Here is a 25,003-nt window from a genome sequence, read left to right as displayed (position 1 = left end):
AAACCTATTGCCACTCCCATGGAAACATGTTTGAAATTGAGTCTTCATGTTGCTGTTGATACTGCAAATGTCACTCTTTACCAAACAGCTATTGGTTGCCTCATTTATGTACGCAACACGAGACCAGATAATCAACTTGCAGTCTCATGGGTCAACAGATTCATGCATAGCCCAGGGTCTAAGCATTGGAAGGATGTCAAGAGGATTTTCCTCTACTTGAATGGCACTTTACATCTTGGATTCTTTTAAGGGGGGATCATTACCGCCAGAATTACATGCTTTTTCTTCTGTTGTGCATAACCGTTTGCTACACTAAAATCAACAATGTCAAAGTACCCCACATGAGCATCTGCAGGAACTGACATACATGCATCATGGATAGAAGGATCATAAGTGCACTTTGCACTAAAAGCCCATTCTGCATCTACATAAGCATCACACTCTCCTTACACAGAAGACCCTATAATAGCTCCACTTTTAGTGGAACCAGCCTCTCTCTTCTTAGCCTCTTTTGCTTCACTATTTGATCAAGTGATCATTAGCTTTACAATAATGGCAACGCATCTTCTTTTTGTCCTTCTCACCAGAATTCCCATACAAGGTGTTTCCAGTAGAAGCATTGGAAATAGGTGATTTGCTACTCGCTGAAGAACCATGAGAAGTGGCTACATTGTTGTTACCACTTTTTGTCTGAGCAGCAATAAAGGCCTGTTCAATTGCACGCTGTTTAGCCCTATTTTTTTCTTGAAAGTGACTCCTTCAATAGCAATGTTCATAATGCATCAAACATGACAACTTCAAAATTTTCTTGGGTCATAAGTCTCCAAGTACTAGCAAAAGTCTGGTAAGAATCTGGCAAAGCATCAAAAACAGTCTACACAAGGGAACTGTCACAAATGACTTCGCCTGTGGAAATAAGTTGCTCATTAATATCCTTGATACCAACAAGAAAAGTGTCCATTTCATCTTCCTCATACATGATCTTTGACTCTATCTCTTTACGCAACAATGCAATTTTTGCCTCATTGCGACTTTCATAAAGACCAGCCAGAATATCCCAAGATTGTTTTGCAGATTTAGATGAACGAATGTGAGGAGCAGTAGTGGGATTCACAGATAATTCAATAAATGTATGAGCGTGCACATCTCTAACATCTCAACGAGCTTGCTCAGTCGCAGGCAAAACAGCTTTGGCAACAGCACCGTGCCACCAAAACCTGTAACATCCTGAACATCACCTGTATCCTCAGAACCAGGGCATACATCAATGCCCTGTGCAACATTCCAAAAGCCTTTGACACAAGAACATGTTGCATCATGTAAGCCCACATTGGGTAATTTCCCCCATCCAATTTATCCTCAGCAGCAAACATCTTGAAATCATTTGTGTTGTTATCAGCCATGGTGAATGCCTGCGCTGATGTGAAAATTGCCCAAAAATAGGAGAAATGCAACGGGACTAATGCGTACTATATAGCACAACCCGAAGAAGACTATAAGGGACCTTTATTTGAAAAATGGCACTAATATAAATTTTGCACAAAATAACAAAATGCCTTAACAGTACTGCATGTAATGGAAAAGGAGACCAAAATGAGCCGAATGGAAAATCTGAGCCCGAAGTGTTTGTCAATCTATTGGTGCTCACCAAAGCTCACTACAAATTTGAGAAAGTGACCAGGCATGTGCTGGAGATGTTGGAAACTATGCCCGGGAGGACGCAACCTGCTCTGATACCAACTGTTGGAAATAGGGTTGCAAGAAAACACACACAACTTGGAGAAGACGAAGAAGCTGAAGGCATGCAATAGAGTATGTATTTCTTAGTGCACAATGAAAGATAAGATAGCCCTAGAGTGATGGGCGTATATACAATGCATGGGGAAAAAACATCCTAGTGAGGGAAAAAATGCCCTGGTGGTCCTTAGTGTGTTCACACACATCACTACCACGTATAGTAACAGAAGATTTTGCAAGGACTTTTGAATAGCTGGTAGATGAACAATGCTATGAACACTATCTCCTCAGGGATGGTTTTATGATGATGCATAGCAGACTATGTCACACGAGCCCATTGCAACATAAGGTTATGGTAGAAAAGTCATGTCCCACTATATATAGGGCATCGTGGTATAGGTGCAACAATGAAAGCGGTCAAGACATTATTATTGGCCTATTTTGAGGAGAAATGTGGTTGCCTTTGTGCAAGCATGCATAATTTTCCAAAAGTTCAAGTTCCACGGGCAAAAGGAAACTGGGTTATTACAATCATTGCCTATTCCAAATAAGCCATGGGAAGTATTGCTATGGATTTTATCTTGATCTTCCAAAAATGCAGACAGGGAATGATGGTATATGGACTATTATATGTTGGTTCAACAAACAGGCCCATTTTATGCTTAACAGGAAGAAGAGAAAATCCGATCAAATGGCATGATTGTTCATGTACAAGGTGTTTAAGTACCATGGTATGGCACATTCAATTGTCAGTGATTGTGATTCTCGCATGACAAGTTTGTTATGGAGAGGTTTGTTTGAAAACATGGGCACTACACTTAAGTTTTCATCCAAAAACTTATGGACGCTTGGTTAATTGTCTACTAGAAAACCCGCTTGTTGTTGCTGCTCTCTCACGCTCGCAATCGCTCCAATCCTCCTAGATCCCCCTTGCACTGCCCTAACCCTACGAGCCTTGTCTCATCCCCCCCCCCCCCCCTTGCTGCCCTTGCCCTCATTCCCTCCTTGCACTGCTCGTAGCCTGCCCACCATTCCCACACTCCCACGTCGTGCTTCCTTTGGTGTTGTTCCCCAACGACACTGACTCACCTTGTCGCTTCATTTTGTTCTCATTGATGCCTTCCACTCCCCTTTGCTCACCTTTGTAGCAACAGATACAGATGGAGGATTCTACTCCGCCATAGAGGGACTCCACTGAAGCCCCCTCGCCCGACCCCGCAGAACCCACCATCCAACTTGCTCTTTTATCGCAAACTTAGAGGAAGAGGTGGCACGCATTTGGTCCACTTTTGTTATCTGCAAGATTCTCGGCACCAGACCCAGCAGAGGGCAGGTGCGTGATCTCCTCCAGGTTTGTCTTCTCTCACAGATGTGGGCAAGATCCTTGATGTTCAATTTCTCGGATGTGGCTATTACTAGATAGAGTTTGAGACTCCCGAGATAGCATCCCAGGTCATTGCGATGAGCCCCCTTGGCCATCCAAGTAGTTTGAGCTTACTTTTGACAGTGGTGCCACGATTTTGACCCAGCTATTGATGTTCTTGTCGAGGAGGAGACCTTCCCATCTTGGTCTGCTTCCCCGGCTTAAGGAGAGAGTACCTTCCGCTCCTGTCCAGGATTGGCTCAGAGATTGGGACCCTCTTAGAGACACCTCGCACGACATTCTCTGTAGCTACCAAGGCAACTGGCATTCCCACAGTACGTGCTCTAGTGTGGGACACCCACACCCTCCTGAAGATCATTCTACTATCTCCGGCGAGTGGTGGTTGGCTCCCCCAGAGCATAGAGTATTGGGGCCTTCCGAATCAGTGTTTCATTTGTCGACAGATGGGCCATCTTGCGAAGGCCTATCCATGAAGGAGGCCCCGGCCTTCACCTCAGGCTCAGCCTTAGTATACTAGGGCTGCCTAGCAGTAGCAGACAGAGTCACAGGGTACTCAGGCAGCCTCACCCTCCGAGCCTGGGGCTCACATAGAGGAGGGTTGGAAGCAGGTTCGTGGTCAGCGTCGACAAGGGCCACCATGTCATCCTGCCCCTCCAGGTGGTCACTAGGCTCTAGACCAGCAACAGTGGGTTCCCACAAGAAACTATTTTGAACATCTTCAGCAGGACAAGGTCCCCGCTCCACCCTCCACCTCAGCCTCTCCTTTGACAACCCCTCCTCCCCTCGAGTTCTCTTCTACCCCTCCCCCCCCCCCCCCGCCTCCTTCTCTACCCCTCCCCCCCTGCCCCCCCCCCCCCCCCCCCCCCCCCCCCCCCCCCCCCCCCCCCCTCTTGCCACTCCCCGCCCCCCCACTACCCCGCCCCCTCCCCCCGCTTCCACATCTCCTCCCTCTCCTACCCCACAGTCGACCCATGGGGTAGGACCTTCCTTGGATGCGAGGAGATCTCTTGGCAGCACTTTTGCTACAAGTCACTTGCGAGAGAGGGACAAGCTTTCTTGTGAACCCCTCTTTCTCATGCAAACATCTCCCTTTGTAGCAGTTCCTCGTGGACTTACAAGCTTTGACATTTTTCATAGGTGGGACTTATTCGTCTACGACTTCACTTGGTTTATCGACGACCCTTCACCAGATTTTGAGGCAGCTTGCTTTAGAGTCCATATACTATTCCTTGCAGGTAGAGGGATAGAGGCCCTTTACACAGTGGCTGGATTCAGTTTTTCCCTATGTGACAGGGACCAATCTGAGTGGACTCTTCACTCAGTGATGGAGTGGCTGCAGGCAAAGGCCCTCGACTTCTCTCACCACATGGGAGACCTGGGGGTTACAGACCTGGTACAGACTTTGTGGTTGTTGGCCAAGTCCTAAGTGACACGTCTAGACTCGGTAGGAGGTAGACACATTGTGGTACAGTTCTTTGTTGAAATGCACAGCCCACCATGCTATGTATACATACATGAGGAATCTTGGATAGATAAGGTTGCCTTGTGCATGGCATGCTCTTCTTGGGCATGGGCTAGACACTCTTTGTAGTCACGCCTATCTAGGGAACGCTCAAACATGGATTATTCCCCATCCAAGCCAACCTCAAAGATAGCATAGTTAGCTCCTTCTGCAGCATCAGTTCTTTCTTGTTCTCCATGAGGATGGTCTCATGGAGCATGCACAGATTATGTGGGCCCCAGTTTTAGTGCCAGTGGGGTCGATTTCATTAGGAGATTTAGTGATGCATTGTGGGCGGAGAGATTGATATTCTTATGATGCAGTAGCATCATCTTTGTGAGAGCCGCATTAGACGTTGTGGTCAGCTTGATATGAGACATTTTGGTCAGCTGCATTTGGACCTAGTGGTATCCAGGGAGGGGTATGTATGACTATTGTGCACTCTTGGCAGCAGGCCATTGTGAACAGAGGCATTGTTGTGCCTGGCAAGGCTCAGCTGATTACTATGCAGGTTCAGGGCTGCCTCTTGGGATTCCTGAACATCTATGCACCCAATGTCGCAAGGGCACGTACAAAGTTTTGGTCTCACATTATAGAGTCTATGCCGCATGCATAGCAATGGTGCATTGGGGGTGACTTCAACATGATGGACGACCCCTTTGACATGATTGGAGGTAGCCATGCTACTATGCACGAGACTGAGTTGGAAGCCTGGGAGAGGCTATGTATGACTTTGAGGGTTTAAGATGTTTGGAAGCACTCTAGCTTTGTGAGGCCCCCAGACAGCTTGGATTTCTCTCACTCGGACTGCAGAGTGGGCGGAGTGAATCTATCTAGGATAGATTGCTTTTATGACGGTGACTACATCTGTGACTTGGGTGGGTTAGTTTGCATTTTGGATGGGACATTTTTTTCGGACCATGCACCAGTTATCCTCACTGTGATGATAGACAGAGGAGAGGGAGCAGAATGCTACACATCCCTGAGAGGATCTTGTTGGATTTAGATCTCAGAGAGCTAGTGGTGGCTCTTTGGACAGAGGGCTTTGACACACACAGGACTCTCCTACTGACAGAGTGGCCTCTAGACTTGATCAAATTAGTTGTTTCTTTCTTCAAGAGTCTACGGCCTGCCTAGCTACAACGAGAGAGGAGGAGATGCGTCTCCAATGGGGCATTGCTTCCTTGCAAAGGATCCAGGAGCAGCACCGAGACAGTCCTTGGTTGGAGGAGCACCCAGACATGTTTTGTCAAGGAGTGTAGTATCCTTGACAACATCATCACTTTTTGGGAGGCATCTGCCCTTGTGCACCTCTGAGGTGAGGATCTGGTGATACTTCTTCTCAATTTTGAGAAGTCCTACGACAGAGTTGACTGGGACTTCTTGGAGGGAACTCTATGCAGGATGGATTTCTCAGATGCTTGGATCAGAGGGGTGTTAGCTCTCTATAGACGTGCACACAGTCACATGCTTTTGGCAGGAAGTAGAGGAGACCGTTTCATGCTCACATGCTTGTCAGACAGGGATGTCCTTTAGCCCCCTTCCTCTTTCTGTTCTATGCTGAGGTGACGAGCAGATTCTTGGTTTCACAGCACGTTGGTCTGCGGGCTTAGTGTGCCCTATTCAAGGAAATGAGCTACTGGATGCTGAGTTTGCAGACGAATCAGCTTTGTACTTGGAGGGCCAGGAGGCCAATCTGCACAGGTGTGAGCAGGCCCTAGTGACGTTTTGTTGTGCATCTGGCACACCGATCAACTAAAGGAAGATAGTGGCTTTCTGGGTTGGCAGTGCTCCTAGGCCTAATTGGTTGCTAGGTGAGAGTTTTAGATGGATTTCCCCACGGACTGCAGTTCGCTACTTGGGGTGTCAGGTTGCCATGGACTTATCTCCTGAGCAGCAAATTGCTCCCCTCCTCCTGTCCATCAGGAGGAAGTTGTTACATTGGAGTTCGGCATGGCTCTCCTTGGCAGGCAGAGTTGTAGTGTCCAACTAGATGTTGTTGGCTACTATGTGGTACATTACATCTTGCCACATCTTTTCAAGCTCTTGCATCATCCAAGAAGAGAGGCTAATCAAGAACTTTCTTTTGACAGGGAACAACACTCAGGTAGCCCGGGACAAAGTAGCCTAGCAGTTCATTACTCTACCTTGTTCTCATGGGGGGTTGGGGATCATAGACCGAGCATAGTAGAGCAGATCCCTTCTTGGGAAGTTTGTTGTCAAAAGACTGCTTCCAGGGGAGCAGCCCTAGAAGGAGTTTTTTCTTTAGTGGCTTAGAGCTTGAGCTCCTCAGGCAGGAGGCCCCTAGAGACCTTCCATCAAATGGATCTTCACAGAGATGCACAGAGTTGGTCTGAGCAGAAGACTGGAGGATCGTTTTGTTGTGAGCCTGCTTTTCTCCTGGGAGCAGCTGTGGGGGGAGAGCGCCTAAGATAGCCCCTTGTTTGGAACCCCATGGTTAGCACTTAGAGAGGCCACTTGGTTGGTAGTAGGCCTCATGTTTCTTAGGGTCCCATGGATGAGGGTCCAACACACACTCTAGGTGACTGGCTTCAGTTCTAAAGTTTGCCAAAGGAGTTACATAGCATCCAACTGTAGGGCATGAGAGGGGTGCAAAGCACGTGTCAGGAGATCACAGAGGCAATACCAGACTCACACCTCTAGAGACAACAACTCCTAGATGGATGGGGGCCTTCAAGCGATTGGAGGTCCGCATTGTAGTTCGAACTTGCTCACAGGCTTTACCCTCCATGTTTTTTGAGATACAGGCGAGGTTCGACTACACAGAGTCTCAGTAGCAGCTCCACAGGTTGTAGAGTGTTGTTTTCAGAGGACCCGAGTAGTGGGCATCTACAGGAGGACTTGTGTCATTGATCCTCACCCAAAAGCTCTTGAGGCAGGCCATTGGAGGCTTTGGGATTGGGAGAGTTGTCCACTAGCACAAGTGCAGTGGGATCCTGGAGAGTTTTTTTGGAGGGACCCTTTCTCCTTAGCCGACCATCCAGGGGTCCCTTTCTTTTAGTACATTGTTCGACTGGGATGTCACATACACATAGCATGGAGAGAGGCTCGTCCTGTTGCAATACCTCATTGGCAAGAAGAGGGTCTCATAGTTGAGTTTTGGCCAGCCTTTTGGGTGGGTTGTGGGATGCCAGACAACCGCGGTGAGTCACTTTCTTCCAGGGGCTAGTTGCACATAGAGCTACAATGGTGGGAAGCTGGCTAGTACATAGTGGCCTTTCGACAGCATGTGCAGCTTGTGATCATCCTTTGGAGAGTCAGCATCACTGTCTATGGGACTGCCCTATGGCACAATAGGTTTGGCTTTGGGTCCTTTGGATGATGCCAGTGCTTTCCACAACACGACAGTACACTTGGGGGGCAGCTGCTTGGTCCACTCTCATGGGTCTTGCACTACAGTTTGAGCTATCCTCCACCAGCAGGATGATATTAATACAGGGGGGTCAGCCTAGGATCCTACAAAGATTACCCCACAGGAGTTGTGCAGTGAGAGAGAGGTGTGTTGGGAGCTCGTATGTGACCTGACAATCTGGTTCATTTGGCAAGCCCACTGCTTACGCATCTTTGAGGCTCGCCTTGTGCCACTAGCGGAGACTGTTCAAAATTTTTGGTTGGAGTTGATCCATACTCTCAGGGGACAGTTCAAGAGACTTCAGGGCAGATCTAATCGGATGCGGGAGTGTAGAGAGGAGATCCTTTAAATCTGGCACCCTAGGCCTTTCTTCACCATGGTTCGGGGTGAGTTCAAATGGCACTGTCGTCCACCTGTGTGGCTTTTCCCTCCTCCAATATTTTGATTTGGCCCTCATTGTACAAATGCTAGTTTTTCATTGTGAGAGTCTTTCTTTATGGTTGATGTAACCCTCTCTATTAGACGTGGTTGTAGCCCTATGGGCGGTTTTATTAACTAATAGAAGGATCTTTTTCTCGAAAAAAAAATGACACCATATTTAGCTAATTGAAGGTTTTCTAAAGGTTGTTGATGTAAACCAACACAAGTCAGTGATCATCTGGAAGATAATTGATTTGATGTAAGTTATTAGCCAAACCCTAACCTCTTGCAACTCATGTTTGGGTGTGAACCTCGACCAATGAAGACCCATGGAAACCCCCCTTAGCCACGTAGACACGGGCCCATGTGGACTCGTGTGAATATTCATGAGGAGCCATGCACACCCATGTGTAGACTCAAAAAATTCTAGAAGCACTCTTATGATGTAAGGAAAGGTGTCATCTTTATCCAACCTAAAAATACCTAAGTACTATCTCATTCTCAATTTCATACTATTTTGTGTCTACATTGAGTCTCTCTTCTTGAATATATACACACACCCCACACCATGAATGCCATAAATCTTTCCACCACAACCTTCAAACTCCTCTTTAATAGATCTCAAAAGCATAAACCAACTGGTTGAACTCGCTCCTAGATTTCAATAAGTGGTCCGTTACCCTAGATCTCCTAAGCCAAGTGTCACCAACTTGATGTCATTGCTCTACCAAAGGATTTCCTTCATTGAATCACCTCACCCTTCTTAAACACCCGCTCATTCATACTCCAAGCTTGTTCACAGTCTCGCGAAGGCACCAAGGTGAATCTTTGGAGTGTCAAAGGTTTAGGTTCAAAAGGAGGATTGTTGGGGTGTCAACCTCAACCTATGATGGCCCATGGAAATGTTAAAAGAGTTTGGCCTGTGTATAGATGTGATAGGAAGTGGGGTATTCTTCCCCAATGTGCCGTCCTATGATTCAATGTCATCATCGCATCTTCTGATGCATGTTCTTACATGGTATCAAAGACTTGGTGTTTCGGCCGCCTTGGCTGCATTAAGGAGGTTGATCCTATTTGATTGGGATGTCACATACTGGCAGCACGAAGAGAGGCTCGTCATGCTGCAATACCTCAATGTCAGGAGAAGGGTCTCACAAGTGAGTTCTTGTCAATCTTTTGGGCGAGGTTGTGAGACACCAAACAGCCATGGCGAGTCACTCTATTCTAGTGGCTAGTTGCACATAGAGCTACAACATTGGGGAGCTAGCTAGTACATAGTGGCCTTTTGGCAGCATGTGCAACTTGTGATCATCCTTTGAAGAGTCACTATCACTATTTGTGGGACTGCCCTATGGCACAACAAGTTTGGCTTCGGGTCCTTCGGCTAATGCCAACTCTTTCCACAACATAACTATGCACTTGGGGGGTAGCTGCTTGGTCCACTCTCACGGGCCCTGCACTACAGTTTGAGCTATCCTCCACTAGCAGGATGATAGTGATACAGGGGGGTCGACCTACCCTCCAGCCTGGTACACAGCATACTCCACAGGAGTGGTGTACTTAGAGAGAGGTGTGTTGGGAGCTCGCCTGTGGCCTGACACTCTGGTTCATATGGCAGGCCCATTGCTTTCGCATCTTTGGGGCTCGCCTTGTGCCACTAGCGGAGACTGTTTGATACTTTTGGCTGGAGTTGATCCATACTCTCAAGGGACAATGTGAGAGACTTCAGGGCAGCTCCGACCACATGCAAGAGCATAGAGAGGCATTCCTTTGAATCTGGCGCCCTGGGCCTTTCTTCATCATGGTTTGGGGTGAGCTCAAATGGAACTACCATCCACTTGTGTGGCTTTTCCCTCCTCCCATCTCTTGATTTAGCCCTCATTGTACATATGTTGTTTTTTCATTGGGAGAGTCTCCCGTTATGATTGTGGTAGCCCTCTCTAGTAGAGGTGGTTGTAGCCCTATGGGTAGTTTTATTAACTAATAGAAGGATCTTTTTCTTGAAAAAGAAAATGATAGTCAGAAGAAACCAATGCTATTGTCCTAGATCTGCTTAAATGCTATGTATTAGATAATAAGGGCAAGTGAGAACAAAATTTACCTTTGCTCGAGTATGCATACAATAATGCAGTCCATTTGTCAACATGCAAGGCACCCTTTGAAATTGTTGAGGGTGGCTAAAAGGTTCCTCCCATTTTACACACAAAAGATAAGATTTTTGAAGCACATAATATGGATGAAATGTATAAGAAAATTAAGCTTGCCTTCAAGAAGACTCAAGCAAAGTTGAAAAGGGCTGATGATCGTTATTGACGTGAACTTTTGTTCTCACTTGGTGATTGGGTTCTTTTGCAATTTGAAATGGCAAGATTAAAGAAGATGAAGGGACACTATGGGCCTTTTCAAGTAATTGACAAGATCACTGATGTTGCATACAGGCTGAAATTGCCAGACCATTGGAAGATTCATAATGTGCTGCATGTGAGTCTTTTAAGACCTTTTGTGGGAGATGTGCCGGGAAGATATGCCAATTGAAGATCAACCTAAAGTTGAGAAACTTGATGAGATCTTGATACCTAAGCATATTTTGGCACATAAAGAAGAAAAGTTAAGAGAAAAGTTGCGACATTATTTAGTGAAGTTTAAGAACTGTCACAAACGCAAGCACACATGAATAATCAACAAGCTCAAAATAAATAGACTTTCAACGGGATCGACATAGTATTGGGACCAAAAGATGGGTTGGTCCCCCCCAAAGAATCTTTATTAGGTAGAGTCGTTTTACAAGCTCAAGAATGGAGAAACCCCTCCATTCTAAATCTCAAACTCAATGGTCAATTCCTTCCCATGCGGGAAATTTTGAGAGACAAGCTATCAATTCCGTTTTGTATGAACTCAAAGTGTAAAGCTCCACAGACTGTTCCGGATTTTGTTTTCGGGAGTTTGTGAGCGTAGACTGAGGCCTCCTTGCTCCTTCTCCGTGATTGAGTACCTTCAAAAGCACAAACACAAACACAAAGAGCATATTCACAATCTTACTATTGCTCCAAGTGCGGAAAGAGACCTTCACACGCTAGCTTCGTACGATCACTCACAAATACCCAACAACAGAGTCTTCAAGAGCTAGTGCTGGCAAAATTGCTAAAAGAGAGAGAATATTGGCTGTTTTTATAAGCTTCTAGGGCTGGCATGAATAGATGGCACGGTGTCGGCAACAATAGCTACAGAGGGAGAGAGTTAGAGAAGGGGAAGGCTGGCAGCAAATTTGGCGATGCAAGAAAGAGAGAGGTCATACGTTTATTTTCAACCCATAGATAGCGTTGGGTTTTTTAATGGAGCCTTGCTTTATTCAATAAGTGGCTGTCCACTTATTAAGTGGGGGGACCGAACAAGTTTTTTAAAATGTATGAACTTGTTTAAAAACTCAATAAAACTCAGTGAGTTGAAAACAAATCCTATACACAACACTTTCCAGGTGCCCCTGGATGTAGATCTCAGGCAGAGATGCAATGCAAATGTAGATTCCTCACAAGAAATCATCTGCCTTTTCCAAAAAGAACTTAACATATTTTGCTTTTTTTTTTAAAGCTTCTCAAAACGCGTATTCTTGTGTCTGTGTCTTTACACGTATTCCTTTTTCCACTTTGGAATTCCTCCAAGAACAATGGAATTTTCTTTCCAATGTTCCCGTCACCCATCATGTGACCCATCAAGAATATCCACTTCTTGGTCTCTCCCACAAAACTAATGACACAACCCCTTCTCGATGCTTAATGTCACCCATCATATGACACATCAGAGTTTCCCATTCTTAATGGCTCTAATCTATTCTAGTAGATCTACAATTCCTAACTTTAGAGTTCAAGAGTACACATTTTTTTTCCCCCAAGAAAAGATCCTTCCATTAGTTAACAATACTGCCCATAGGGCTACAAATCACCTCTGATAAAGAGGGCTACATCAAAAGCATGGCGAGACTCTCTCAATGAGTGAACAAAATATTTACAATGAGGGCTAATCACAAATGAGAGGAGAAAAAAGCCACACAGGTGGCCGGTAGTGCCATCTAGGCACACCTAGGACCATGGACAAGAAAGGCCATGGGCGCCAGAGTCGCAGAAAAGCCTCTTTGAGCTCCTGCATGCAGTCGGAGCTACCCTGAAGTCTCTTGAAATGACCCTTGAGAGTTTGAATCAGCTCCAGCCAAAAGTCTCCAACACTCTCTATCGATGGGACAGGGCGAGCCTCTAAGATGCGGAAGCAACAGGCTCGCCAAATGAACCAGAGTGTCAGGCCATAAACAAACTTCTCTCTCACTGCACCACTTCTAGGGGGTAAGCTCTATGGCAGGCTGGAGTGTAGGTCAACCCCTCTAGATCACACTCATCCTACTGGTGGAAGCCAACTCAAAATGGAGCGCAGGGCCCATGAGAGTGGACCAGGCTACAACACCCCAAGTGTATTGTTGACTTGTGGAAAGAGCTGGTAGCATCAACCAAAGAACTCGAAGCCAAAACTAATGTGCCATGGGGTATTCCCACAGACAGTGACACTGACTCTTCAAAGGATGGCTACATGCTACACAGGCTACCAAGAATCCACTGTGTACTAGATAGATCCCAAGTATTGTAGCCCGCAAGAGGGACTTGAGCTCAAAGCCGGTGAAGCAACAACTCCTTCCAAGGCTTTGCCCCTAGAAAGAATTCCTCTGACCTCAAACTTCCCAAGGAGGGCTCTGCTCTACTGTGTTGGGTCAATGATCCCCAACCCCCACTTAAAACATGGTAAGGTGATGACTTGCCGAGCCACTTTGGCCCGGGCTAACTGGGTGTCACCCCTTAACCACAAAAAGTTCTTGATCAGTTTCTCTAGATGGTAAATGAGGGAGCTTGAGAAGATCCATCAAGACATGATGTACCACATAGTATCCAACAACACCTGGTTGGCCACTACAACTCTACTTGCCAAAGAGAGCTGTGTTGAACTCCAGTGAAGCAATTTCCTTAGAATGGACAGGCGGAGGGTAGCATTTTGTTGCTCATGGGACAAGTCCAAGCCAACTTCACACCCAAGATAGCGTACTTGAGTCCTTTCACCTAGCAACCAATCTGGCATACAAGCATTGCCAACCTCAAAAGCCACTTTCTTCCTCCAGTTGATCTGTGCTCTTGATGCACAACAAAACTCCTCAAGATCCTGCTCACACCTATGTAGATTGGGCTCCAGGACCTCTAAGTACATGGTTGAGTCGTCAGCAAACTCAACATCAAGTAACTTGTCTCCCCTAATAGGGAGCTCTAAATCACACAACCCAACCTGCTATGAAGTCAAAAATATGCTCATCACCTCAGCATAGAGGGAAGGGGCTAGAGGGAAACCCTACCTGACCAAAAATGTGAGCATGAAGTGTTCCCCTCTTCCCCCTACGAAGAGCACCTAACTGTGTGCAAACCTGTAGAAAGATGAAACTCCTCTGATCCAAGCATCTTAGAACCCCATCCTACGTAAAGTGCCTTCCAAAAAGTTCTAGTCAATTTTATCATAAGCCTTCTCAATATCAAGGAGTATCACAGGACCCTCTCCTCAAAGACGCACAAGGGTAGATGCCTCCCAAAAGGTGAAAATGTTGTCAAGGATGCTATGCTACTTGACAAAGTCTGTTTGGGTCCCATGTATAATGCTCTCAAGTAGTGGCTAAATCCTCAAACTCAGAGCCTTTGCTAGAATTTTGAGAATGGTGATTGGTCGCCACTGCCGAACATCCAAGGATCCCCCTCCTTGGGAATAAGGAAGATCAAACCCTCACTCATGCTGTCAGGCATCTCTCTTGTGTTCAATATGTACTGATAGGTGCTGCAAAGATCCAAATCAAGCAAGTCCCAGTACTCCAAAAAGGAGCTGGGAGTCAAACCATCCTCCCCTATGGACAACTACCTCGGGGGAGTGCTCTGAGGGCCTCATGGAGCTCCTCTAGTTGGAGAGGAAGCTCTAATCTCTGACACATCTTCCCAGTAAACAAGGCTAGACATCTGTGCCCAAACATACTCTTTGCATGCATTGTGATGCTTTGACTGAGGCTCAATTGACAATAGGCTCAACTGATCATAGATCACGATAGAAGTCAGTATCAATTGCATGCATATCCTTAGGCTCTGATGCAACTGACATGTCGGGTCTCCTCAATTGGATAACACGGGTGTATGCATGGCCGGGCCCCTTTGTCTCAAATAACTCCTTAGTAACTCTGTCATCCACTTGGGTCCACTGAGATGCATGTTGCCAATGGAAGGCAATCTCATGACACAGCTCCTCAATGCTAAGCAGCTCCTATCAAGCATGTTGCATCTAATTCTCCAACCAAGGACTGTCTAGGTGGTGCTCCTGCATCCTCTGCAAGGAAACAATGCCTCATCAAAGACGCTTCTCCTCCTCCCTGGCTGCAGCCAAGTGAGCTGCAGACTCTTGGAGGAAGAAGCAACTAAGCTCAAAAAGCCCAAAGGCCACTCTACTATTAGGGGTATCCAGCGTGTCCAAACTCTCTGTCCAAAGTTTCCCCACCCACTCTCTAAGCTCTAAATGCTACCAAACATCAAAAACCTTGAAGGTCATACATAGCCACTCCCAAGATGCCAACTCAACCCTGTGCACAATAGCATGGCTACCTTTAATCCTATCTGAGGGGTCCTCCAACATTTTGACGTCTCCCCCAACACACCACTGCTTTGCATGCGGCAGCCCATCATGATGAGGCATCCCTTGACCTACATAGTAATCTATTGAGCCCTGTCTGGTAATGCCTCTACCCACAATGGTCTGCTGCCATGAGTTCGTATAGTCATACACATTAGGAAAATTTTGAACTCATTTTTGGGCCTTTTAAGAGTGCCACATCATCAAAGTTGTACAAAAGAAAGCAACCCAGTAGACCCCTCTAAATATTGATTAGAACCCCATTATATGACCTATCATTGGAAACTTCTTGAAAAGTGGATTCTAAAGAGCCAAGGTCCGAAAATTTTGGATGACTTCTATGAAAGTTATGCCATTTTTTTTCAATCAGCCAAGTTTTGTTACCGTTACGATAATCTAAAATCACCTTTTTCTAGATCTACATGAAGGCAATGTCCGATACATGCATGCTATATATCAATAGATAGCATTTGAATAGTAGATTCTAAATATCCAACCTCCGACAAGTTTGGATCTTATTTGCAAAAAATTTACCGATCCCCACTTTTTGAAAGCTATGCCACATCAACAATTCTTACAAGGCCCATTTTTTAGTCCAAACTTTTCCTAATGTACCCCACCCTAGATGCCTCCAGGCCCAAATGCAGCTAATCCCACACAAAATTTGATCACATAGTCTAATGCAGCTCTCACAGAGATGATGCTCCTGAAGCATAAGAATGTCAATCTCACCACCCACAAGGCATCATTGAAGCTCATGAAGTAGGCAACCCTGCTGACGTTGGAACTGGGGTCCACCTAATCCTTGTACATTCCATGCGACAACCCTCATGGAGTCAGTGACAGAAGACCGATGTTGCATTAGCATCCAACCTCACTATCTTTGAGATTGGGAGTAATCTGCATCTAAGCAACCCCGAGATAGTCATGACTGGAGAGACTATCCAACTCAGGCCCACTAAGAGAGCATGCCCTACGTCAGGTAACCTTTGTCCAGGAGTCCTCACGTACATATATAGAGCATGGTGGACTTTGCATGTTAACAAAAAAATGTACCACAATGTGTCTACATCCTGCTGTGTCCAGAGGTATCACCGAGAACTTGGCTAATAGCCACAGAGTCTGTACCAAATCTATCACCACCAAGTCTCTCGTGTGATGAATGAACTCAAGAGCCTAAGCCTCAATCCAATCCATCATTGAGTCTAGAGTCCACTCAACCTGGTTCCTACCACACAAAGGTGACGTATGCACCAAAAGGGGTCCGCAAGATAGTCTCCAGGCGGCTCGTGGCAAAAGCGCTGCCAAGAAACCTCCTAGTAGATGATGAAGGTCCTATCCCCAGAGTTGGCTGTGAGGTAGGAACGAGAGAAGCTGATGGAGCAGGGGGGCTAGTGGGTGGAATGGGAAGGAGGGGGGTTAACCAGGGGAATGGGGTGAGGTGGAGAGGGGTTGGGGGGACATGGGTGGCACGAAGGGAGGAGGGGTTTTCTGTGGTGAAGCTGAGGTAGAGGGGGTATCTGAGGGCTCGTCTTGCTGTAAGGGGTTGAAACGGCTCCCTGTGAGAACCCACCACTGCTAGCCTGGTGTAGGACGACAACATGGGGGAGAACTGGTGTGGGGTCCCTGGCAATGTCAACCACAGACTTGTTACCAATCTACATGAGCTGTGTCTGGCCAGCCTTAGGAGGCTGGGTCTGTGCCAAAGATCTGGGCCTCCTCCGTGGACAGACCTTTGCTAGATGTCCCATCTTTTGAAAAATGAGAGGGTGTGGGTGTACTAAACCAGAATGTGTACAATAGGTATGTCACCTGCCTTGGTAGCTACAGAAGTTGTCGTGCGAGGTGTCTCGAAGATCGTGCCAATCTCTCTGAACCAATCTTGGAAAGGAGTGAGAGGTACTCTCTCCTCATGTCTGAGAAGCATACTCAGATGGGTAGGTCTACCTCCTCTACGAGAGCATCGGTAGCCGGATCAAATCCATGGTGCCATTGTAAAAAATGAGCTCTAGCTGCACGAATGGCTAGGGGGCTCATCGCAATGACCTTGGGTGCCATCTTAGAAGTCTCAAACTCTATCTCATAGTAGCCATGCTTGAGAAGCTGAACGTTGATGATCTTGCCCACCTCTACTAAGATGGACCTAGAGGAGATCACGTATCTCCCCTTTACTAGATCGGGTGCCAATAATCTTGCAAATAAGAGAGGTGGATTGAAGGTGCGCCACCTGTGCCTCTAAGCTCGATTGCTCTATAAAAAAAAGAGCAAATTGGTTGGTAGGTTCCACGGGGTTGGGCGAGGGGGCTTCCGTCGAGTCTCTCTGAGGTGGAGCAAAGCCCTCCATCTGTGTCTTTTGCTGTGAAGGAGAGCAAAAGAGGATCAAATGCATTGAAGAGAGTGAGGGGAGACAACATGACAAAATGATGCCGCTGGGAAACACCACCAACAAGGCAAGCTCGCTGAGCAACCCAGAGAGTAGGGGGAAAGAGGGAGGGGGGGTTGGGGGGGGCTAGAGCAATGTGCAAGGAGTGAATGGGGTGAGGGTAGGCCGCAAGAGGCTCAATGCAGCAAGTTTGGTGGTCAACGTGCAACAATAAGCAAGGGGGTGGGTTGTGGGCAGGGCCGAGGGGGTGGGTAGACATTGTGTAGCGGGGGTTGAGCAATGGGGAACGCGCTCCGAGCGAGCATGGGGCTGCATGCAAGGAGCAAAGAGCTGGGGCAAGGGGGAAGGCAACGCGCATGGGAATGGGGGTGTGCTACCCAAGGGAGGTGAGGGGGGGGGGGGAACATTTAACGATGGCGAGGGGCTTGCCGACAATAGAAGCTAGATTTATCTTCAAGTGTACACATTTAAATATCCTAGTTTCAAGAAATAGAAGTTATTTAAAAAAATAAGAAAATAATCCATTTAGCAACATCCCTATGGCTTCTAAATAGTTGTCCTCAATTTTAGTGCATGTACATATCCTTCCAAAATCTTCGGATAATATGCTAATCCCTGCTCTGTCATCCACTGAGCGTCTGAAGTAGAATAATTCTTGAACTTTACCAAATACTTCCGTGTAATCTTTCTAGACTTGAGTGGCCACTCTTGATGATGAATGATCTGCTCCGGTTGGAGAATTTCTTCTGTTTCCTCAACCTCAGGAGGTTCCTCAGCAATAGGCTGACTTGGAGGCACATATGGCCAGAGTAAACTAACATGGAAAGCATTATGGATCCTCCAATTAGGTGGTAGCTCTATTGGTCAGTTATCGTAAACGGCCCATAATAAAAATTGGAAAGTTTTACCACTTTCCCCTATGAGTCGCTTGTTTCTTTAGTGTTGCCTTCTCAAACTTGAGTAAGACCAATTGATTGATTATTAAGTCCACATTCCTTTTGTGCTTGTCTGCTGGTTTCTTTTTTTTTTCTTGCAAGCGCAATATTGCTCTCTTTACTTGCCCATATGCAGTATCCATATCTCGGAAAAACTCATCCGCTACAAATATCTTATCCTTAGTTCAAAGGATTGGTGGAAGCAAAGGCTTACCGTAAAGAATCTCAATGGATTCCTTTCCTGTAGATGAATGTACGGCATTGTTATATGCGTACTTGACAAGGGGCAAATACTTCTCCTAGCTAGATTGTATGTCCAACACATAGGATTTCAACATATCCAACACTGTGGAATTGGTGATCTCACTCTGCCCATCCGTTTGAGGATGATATGCAGTAGAAAAATTCAAATTAGTGCCAAGGTTATTGAATAGTGCAAGCCAAAAAAAAAATCATGCGAGGATCTTGATCATTCACAATAGACTTGGACATTCCATGATAAAACTGGTCTATTGTCTCATAAAGAGGTGATTCTATCAATTAAATACCTGAACTTTTCATTCACACACAGACGTAAAATCTCACTTCCTCACTCAACACCAGATTGGCCCCGAAGTTTGATACCCCTTGTGGTATTCCTTTATTATTAACAAAATAAAAATTACAAAGGTAGGGATTTCCAGAATTCAAAACTTGTTATCTACTAGTTTTCACCTGTTTTGACATGATTTTGGTAGCATAACAGTACTATTGCAAGATTTGAAAAATATCTCAAGTAGGGAAACTCCTTCACTGAATAGTAGTATCAATGCCACGATGTCCAGCATACAGTGGAGCATGATTTTTGGCCTTAATGGCTTCGTAACGCATAGTCGGCCATGCATCATGATAAAGCCATCTTTAAGAATGTAATGATCATGATGTTGTCCGTTGATCAATTGTTCATAGATTCCAAAAAAATCTTCATCAATTGCATACTGCTCTTTCATATCATCAAGTTCCTAATGATAAGAAATCGGGACAATTGACACTTGTGGTTTGCGAGATAAGGCATCAACATCCACATTTTTCTTGCCTTCCACATGCACTATCTTAAAAGGGAACATTGATAGAAAATTTTCCCAGTGCATGTGTTTCTCTAGCAACTTTGCTTGTGTGATAAATTATTTGAGAGTTTGGTGATCCGTTTGCACTACAAAATCAGAACCAAGCAAATAGTGCTTCCAAGTGAACAGTGCATGGAGTACAGCCAACAGTTCTTTCTCATAAACCTCATAAGTCTTTTCAATGTTAGAGAGCACTCTACTCTCATAAACCTCATAAGTCTTTTCAGTGTTAGAGAGTACTCTACTCTCATATGCCACAACTTGGCCATTCTGCATCAAGACATCACCAATGTTGTTTCCACATGCATCACCCTGCAGTACAAAATGACTTAAGCATTGGATCTTTAGTCATTTGATTTTCAAGCATCTAAATGCTGATTTCTCTTTGTCAGTCCACTGCCACTTGATGGTCTTCTTTACAAGCGCATGTAAGGGAGAAGCAATCTCAGAAAAGTGTCTTAAAAATATTATGTAGTAAGAGCATCGGCCAAGAAAAATGTGGACATCATGTAAAATTTTTAGATTTGGCCATGATCAATTGCTTCTATCTTAGCAGGATCTATTCTAACACCATCTTTGGGAACTATGTGGCCAAGAAAGTGAATCTCTTCCAAAAATAATTCACTCTTTTTCCCATTGATGAGCAATCTATTACGTTTGAGCTCATTAAAGACTGCGGTAAGATCATCTATGTGCTCCTCATTCCTTGAAAAGATAATCATATCATCAAAGAATGTGCCTACAAAGGTTCTGTGTGGACGAAAGATTATGTCCATCATTCTGTTAAAGGTGGTAGGAGTGTTGGTCAAACCAAACGGCATCAGTACGAATTTGTAGAGACCAAATGTAGTTCTAAAAGAAGTTTTGTGAATATCCTTGGGCCTTATTTTAATCTGATGTATCCACTCTTTGAATCTATCCTGCTAAATATTCTTGCTCTTTGCAGTCGATCAAGAATGCGATCAATTTGAGGAATCGGAAACCCATTCTTGATTGTAGTCTTGTTCAAGTCTATACACAATCGCTAAGAACTGTCCTTCTTTTGAACTAATAAAACAGCTGAACAAAACGGTGAACTATTGGGCTGAATTAGACCCTTCTCTAATAGCTCATTAAATTGCACCATTATCTCTTTCTGTTGTGATGCACTAACCCTGTATTGTGGCCTATTGGGCGGACTAGACCTTGGGATGAGATCTATAGTATGATCTTCAGGCCTCTAAGGGGATAACTCTCTTGGTAAAGAATCTGAAAAACAATCACTGAATTTATTCAAGAAAGCCTTTCTACTTTCATCTAGTGTACACAAATCATTTTCAACTTCATTAAATTGGTTTGCAAAAACCAAGTACGTAGAAAGATGAATTTTCATTGCTGAAGTAATAGCATAAGAAAAAACTAATGGGACAGACTCCCCTTTTAGCTTTTTTATCCAAGGTGTGAGTTTCTTGTTATCCAATATCCCCGTGGTTCCTTCTTGAAGTACTCTTGAATCCACATGACCCTATTGCAATAGTGCATTAGCCATGTTTGTATTCTCAATCATCTAAGTCATGTTTGCAACATTGGTCTTAATGTAGTAGTCTCTAATTTCTTCGGGCAAACCACAACAGTTTTTCTCAATCTGCTTTGGCAGTGGCATTGTCTTGTATGAAGTAACCGGTAAGAGGTCATCCCAAAATTTCTTGTTATAATACTCTTCCAGATTTGAACAATCTGTTGCATCCAGCTTGTGCCATGCTGTCTGAATGTTTTTTGTCAGCCAAGAAAATGAGAACTATTGTTTGAACTGGACCCAAGTAGCAGGTGCTAATCCTTGCATTAATAGTGAGGTCCACCAATGTAAAAAATTACTCTTTAAAAACGTTAATGCCTTTTGCATCTTAGAAGACTTTGTAAAATTACCTCCAAAGTATGCGACATCAAACTGTTGGATAAAAGTCAAATATTTCAACTTGTCCTGCATACCGCTAGAAGTTCACTGCTTGACCACCTTCCTTATAGTCCTTAGCCTTTACGCTCTAAGGTGTCAAGTGACCATAGACTAGTGGCAGTAAGAATGGAAAATCCTCATGCATCTTCTTCTCTACACTGACCTCACTAGTCTTTGCTGGGAAATGCTCACTAGACGGAGGAATTTCAACCATGCTAACAGGTGGTGCAGGCATCAAAATTAAATTGTAGAAGGTCTAATGTCCCGGCTGTACACTGATGCTAGCATAAAGAGGGTTCACTGCATCAGTAGGCAAGATTCCTGGTGACCCTCTTGGCATGAATCCTAGAAAACTAGTGAGCTACCTTGCCATGGCCTGAAAAATTGACCCACCACCAAAGTATCCAGGTTGGACAGCAAGCTGGGTAGAAATGGTAGGCATAAGAAACTATGCATTACTCCCTTGACCATTCACTCTTGGATCCTGTGCCTGTGTAGCTTGTAGCACTGGACCAATCGTTACTACTGGTATCTTCTCAACATGCTCTACAATAGCAAGAACATGTTCCTTCAATCTATTTGTGGCATGATGAGACGATCTAGCTTGTGAATCCTCTTTGCATGATTTCATAAACTTCTTCATTCTGGGATTTTTGACAAGTTGTTCAAATGTTGCCAACCATGCTCATGAGTTGCGCAATAAACAGATCTTCTTGTTCCTGGTCTTCAAGAGTCATATTAAGCAGTGGCACACACTCTGTCCTGACAAATGTTGACACCTAGTACCCGTCGTGTCTCTACGGTGTCTGTGCATTGAAGAGGAACTCTCTTCAGGAGGAAGCTTGCCTTTGCCTTTATCTGCCATAGCTTCAACTCTGGATGAAGCAAGTCCAAGGTATCCAAAGAAAGATTAGTGTAAGCTTTCTCACCTCTAAACTATCTGTGTGTATATCCTATTCACCCAAGGCTTTCCGTGTTAGACTCTTTAAGGAAAGAGTTCAAATCCCGTTGATGGAACCATAAAACCGGTCTATGGTCTCATAAAGCGATGATTCTATCAATTAAATACTTGGACTTTTCATTCACACACACACTTCAAATCTCACTTCCTCACTCAACACCAGATTGGCCCCAAAGTCTGGTGCACCTTGCGATATTTCTTTATTAATAACAAGAGGAAAATTACAAAGGTAGGGATTTCTAGAATTTAGAACCTGTTATCTGCTGATTTTCACCTGTTTTGACAGGATTTTGGTAGCATAACAATACTATTGAAAGCTTTGAGAAATATCTCAGGTAGGCAATTGATCAAAACCCTCTCAAAGGAGCCCAAAATAGTCAATTTTAGACTGTTGTAATCTTTGGTTATGACCTGTTTTCAACTCTAAACAATCCCTGCACTGTCCCTTGTATCATGGGCCATGTTGCCCTCCATTCGGGCATTAATTTGAGTGAAAAACAGTCCAAATTTAGCACTAATTCAGAGCTAAAATCAATGCCTAATAAGAGAGGTTATCACCCTCTCGCGTTCCTGCTTTGGAGTAGCAATTAGCTACTCCTGTTCCTGATCAATGAGGCTCTTGCATTGGCATTTTGCATCAAAACTACACAGTTGTACATTATGTCAAATGATTAGCCCTCTAGTGGGGCATTACCACTGTATAATAGAGGTAGAGGTGACCTAGAGGGAGCAAGTTCAACCTCCAGTGCATAGAGAGCAGGGAAAGCGAGCAGTCAATAGATTTTGTACATGTTGCAATCCACCACACCTTGCAAAAAGAGCCCTCAGCTGGATTTCAACGTCCTCTCTTACTCTCAAGCTGGAAAGTGGCCAAGAATGTGCAGAGTGGCACTCATGCATGGTTTTCTCGCTTTGTACCTACCGGTCTAAAATTATCTAAACCGGTTACTTAGTTGACTTAGCGGCAAAGTAATAAAATGTTCCTCTTGTCATTCCAAAGCTAATGAGAACATATTTCAAGGTCCAAAAATAAGAACTCCCTAAATTTTAGGGATCATTTCCATTGCATCCCCTCGAGTCTCCTGACCATCTTTTAGCACTGTGATCGCATTTAAAAATGCAACGTGGCCAAGATATAGTGACTTCAAGTCGATGTCCACTCACAGAGTGCACTTTTATGTCCGGTCTCTGTCATGCACAATCTTCAGTGGCCAAGCATACGGTCTTGATCCACTATCACTCTATTCTTCAGTGCCAGTTCTAAGGCTCAGATAGTCCATTAGTCGAAAGTCCAAATGGCTATCTTTATCTGGCCATACAATGGTCCAAGCTTGTTCCAAGAGAATTTCAGGGGAAAGCAACAGTAGAAAAGAAAAATAAAAAGGAAGATATCTATACATATAAAATAGGAGATAAAGAAACTGCAAAAAAGACCACCACTTGGTGACACATGATGCTTGACAACATGTCCTAGAAAAATCCTATTGTTTTCCTGAGTGGAATAAAGTGAGCTTGCTTGCCAAATCTGTCCACAATGGTCCAAGTTGCATCATTTCTAGTTTGAGTCTTTGGGAGATGCATAATTAAATCCATGGCAATACTCTCTCAAGATAATTAGGCACAGACAAAGGTTGGAGTAACCCAAGCATCTTACGTGTGGGGAAGGATGTACAAGATGCAAGAGAGGGAAGGAGAGAAAGGGGGAAGAGGAAAGAGAGCATACACAACAGGTTTGATGGATCTTAGTGAGACAATAATCTCACACTCCTTATTGTTTCCATATAACCAAAGAATAACAATAGACGGGTGCCCGGCCAAACCAACCACGGGCCACTAGCTTAAAACCTAACAATCTCCCTCTTGAAGGCCAACGTGGCCCATGTGGTTGAAGAATGTTTGGGGCTATTATGTACAATTGTACAAAATGTGAAGCATGACCATAGCTTCACCCTACGTCCATCATCTCTATGCAATGTGCGAACCACTTTGAGGCTAAGCTCTTTGTTAGAGCATCCGCTGGGTTTTCATCCATGTGAACTTTAGCAAACTCAATGCATTTGCTAGCCAAAATATCCCATACCACATGATACCTGACCTCTATGTGTTTTGAATTGGAGTGAAATACGGGGTTCTTTGCTTACGCAATTCCACTCTGACTGTCGCAATGTAACACTGGAGTCTGGTGTATACCAAGGTCTCCCACTAGACGAGATAACCACACAGATTCCTCACTGGAACTGGAAATTGCAACATACTCTGCCGCAGTGGTGGAAGACGAAGTTCAATTTTGGAGACATGATCTCCAAGAGACTGTCGCTCTAGCAAACTAGAAAACATAGCTAGATGTGGATCGCCGAGTGTTCACACAACCCGCATAATCCAAATCAATGTATCCAACTATGGATGCATCATTGTTCCCAAAGCGTAAGTACTTGCTGGTTGAGCCCTTGATGTATCTCAAGATGTGCTTCACTGCTTCCCAATGCTTTCTGCCTAGATTTTCCATATATGTGCTAACCACTCCCACTGCATATGCAATGTCTAGCCATGTGCTAACCATGGAGAACATCAGACTACCAA

General features: G+C 44.8%; 1 pseudogene; it reads right to left on the bottom strand.

Annotated features, from left to right (window-relative positions):
• Positions 1-1,110: 1,110 nt before the first annotated feature.
• Positions 1,111-21,802, bottom strand: LOC147424651 (uncharacterized; annotated as a pseudogene).
• Positions 21,803-25,003: the final 3,201 nt, after the last annotated feature.

Source organism: Adiantum capillus-veneris, chromosome 25 (genome assembly GCF_014529385.1).
Source record: "Adiantum capillus-veneris isolate H3 chromosome 25, ASM1452938v2, whole genome shotgun sequence".
NCBI lineage: Eukaryota > Viridiplantae > Streptophyta > Polypodiopsida > Polypodiales > Pteridaceae > Adiantum > Adiantum capillus-veneris.
The sequence above is the reverse complement of the archived record's forward strand: the minus strand, read 5'-3'. Positions and strand labels throughout refer to the sequence as shown.